Below are 3228 nucleotides of genomic sequence, written 5' to 3' on the forward strand. Positions count from 1 at the left end.
CAGCATGCGAAGAGTTGACTCATTGGAAAAGACTCTGATGCTGGGAGGGATTGGGGGCAAGAGGAGAAGGGGACGACAGAGGATGAGATGGCTGGATGGCGTCACCGACTTGATGGATGTGAGTCTGAGTGAACTCCAGGAGTTGGTGATGGACAGGGAGGCCTGGCGTGCTGTGATTCATGGGGTCGCAAAGAGTCGGACACGACTGAGCGACTGATCTGATCTGATCTGATAAGATTATGTAAGTTTCAAATGAACAACACTGTATTTCTGTTTCTGAAGAACTTACAGCCTGCTCACTCGAAAAATTTAGTTTTCATTCCATCTATTCCCATACAGTTCTTCCCCCTTTACATATTTCCTACCGCACCGCCACCCAACCCACCCCAGCCCCTTACCCTCTGATAATCACTATTCTGTTCCCTGTTCCTATGTGCTTGGTTTTGTTTGTTCATTTATTTTGGATTTTTTGTTTGTTTATTTATTATATTCATCTTATGAGTGAAATAATACAGTATTTGTTTTTCTTTGTCTGATTTACTTCACTTAACATAGTATTTTCAAGTTCCATCCATGTTGTCATAAATGGCAAGATGTTTTTATGGCTGAGAAATATTCCATTTCATATACATGTAAAACATCTCTATTCATTCATCAGTTGTTGAACACCAAGTTTGTTTCCTCATTTTGGCTATTGTAAATGATGCCATAATGAACACAAACAACACATATGACTCAACAACAACAAAAACAACCTAATTAAAGGATGGGCAGAGGAGTGGAATAGAAGACAGACAGATGGCCAACAAGCAAGCACGTGAAAAGATGTTCAACAAAACTATTATCAGGGTAATACAAATTAAAGCCCCAGTGAGATATCACCTCACATCTGTTAGAATGACTTTATCAAATAAGGCAAGAAAAAATGAGCGTTGGCAGGGATGTGGAGAAAAGGGAACCCTCATACACTGTTGAAGTAAAGTGAAGTCGCTCAGTCGTGTCTGACTCTTTGTGACCCCGTGGACTGTAACCTACCAGGCTCCTCCATCCATGGGATTCTACAGGAAGAATACTGGAATGGGTTGCCATTTCCTTCTCCAGGGGATCTTCCCAACCCAGGGATTGAACCCTGGGTCTTCCGCCTTGCAGGCAGACACTTTAACCTCTGACCCACTGTTGAAGGGAACGTAAATTGGTGTAGTTACTATGGAAAACAAGCTTCCCAGGTGGCTCAGTGGTAAAGAGTCCACTTGCCAATGCAGGAGAAGCAAGAGATGTGGGTTTGAACCCTGGATTGGGAAGATCCCCTGCAGTAGGAAATGGCAATCCACTCCAGTATTCTTGCCTGGGAAATTCTATGGACAAAGGAGCCTGACGGGCAACATTCCATGGGGTCTCAAAGAGCAGGAAACAACAGAACGACCGAGCATGCATGCCCTATTGGAGAACAGTATAGAGACGGCTCAAAATTTAAGAATAGAACCACCATATGATCTAGCCATCCCACTTCTGGGTATTTATCCAAAGGATACAAGAAATAACTCAAGAAAATATGTGCACTCCATGCTAATCATGGCATTATTAACAGTAGCCAAATTATGAAGACATCATTGTGATTTGCAGTGAGATGAGCAGTAGTGGGAAGCAAAGAGTTTGTTGAGCACCGTAAATTGTCTCTGTCACTCTACCTGGCCATTGCAGTGCAAAAGCAGCCGTAGACATATGGACACAAGTAAGCATGTGTGCCAACAAAACTTCATCGATTACATTGAAATTTGAATATCATATAATTTGCACGTGGCTCAAAATATTTTTCTTCTTTTAGTTTTTGTAATTTCTTCACCTTTACTTTTTTTTTTTTTCTTTTTTACTGTTGTTGGAGTAGAGCTGATTTATTGACACTATTTTGTGTTAGTTTCAGGTGTGAATCAGTGAATCAGTTATACATATACAAACATCCACTCTTTTTTAGATTCTTTTCCCATATAGGCCATTATAGAGTACTAAGTAGGGTTCCCTATGCTACACAGTAAGTCCTTATTATTTATCTATTTTATATATACTAGTGTGTGCATGTCAATCCCAATCTTCCAATTTATTGCTCCATTACTTCTGGTAACCATAAACTTTTCTTCTACATGTGTAATTCTATTTCTGATTTGTAAGTGAGTTCATTTGTACCCTTTTCTTAGATTCCACTTGTAAGCAGTGTCATATATTTGCCTTTCTCTGTTTGACTTACTTCACTCAGTATGACAATATTTTTTACATTTGATTTACTTGTTTTTGGCTGCACTGGGTCTTCGTTGCTGTGGGGGCTTTTCTCTGGTGTGGCGAGCTGGAGCTACTCTCTAGTTGGGTTGTGCATGCTTCTCAATTGCAGCGACTTGTTGCAGAACAGGGGCTCTAGGTTCACAGGCTTCAATAGCTGAAGCAGTATATGTGGATCCCAGGCTCCAAAGCACAGGCTCAGTAGTTCTGGCACACAGGCATGTGTTGCTCTGTGGCACTTGGGACGCTCCTGGACAAGGGATTGAATCCATGTCTCCTCAATTGGCAGATGGATTCTTTACCACTGAGCCGCCAGCACAGCTCTAGTATGACAATCTTTAGGTCTATCCATGTTGCTGCAAATGACATTATTTCATTCCTTTTTATAGCTGAGTAATATTCCATCATATATATGTACCACACTTCTTTATCCATTCCTCTGGGGAGGGTTTTGAAGTCCTCCCAGCCCAGATTCTTACACCTTTACTATGCACTGGATCTTGATTCAAGATAGACAGGTTTAAAACTGAAAACTCAGTTCAGTTCAGTCACTCAGTCATGTCTGACTCTTTGCAACCTCATGGACGATAGCACAACAGGCCTCTGTGTCAGTCACCAACTCCCAGAGCTTGCTCAAACTCATGTCCATTGGGTCAGTGATGCCATCCAGCCATCTCATCCTCTGTCCTCCCCTTCTCCTCCCGCCTTCAACCTTTCCCAGCATCAGGGTCTTTTCCAATGAGTCAGTTCTTCACATCAGGTGGCCAAAGTATTGGAGCTTCAGCTACAGCATCAGTCTTTCCAATGAATATTCAGGACTGATTTCCTTTAGGATGGACTGGTTGGATCTCCTTGCAGTCCAAGGGACTCTCAAGAGTCTTCTCCAACACCACAGTTCAAAAGCATCAATTCTTTGGCGCTCAGCTTTCTTTATGGTCCAACTCTCAAATCCATACA

This window comes from Bison bison, unplaced genomic scaffold, assembly GCF_000754665.1.
Source record: "Bison bison bison isolate TAMUID 2011002044 unplaced genomic scaffold, Bison_UMD1.0 scf7180017864473, whole genome shotgun sequence".
In the NCBI taxonomy this organism is placed as follows: Eukaryota; Metazoa; Chordata; class Mammalia; order Artiodactyla; family Bovidae; genus Bison; species Bison bison.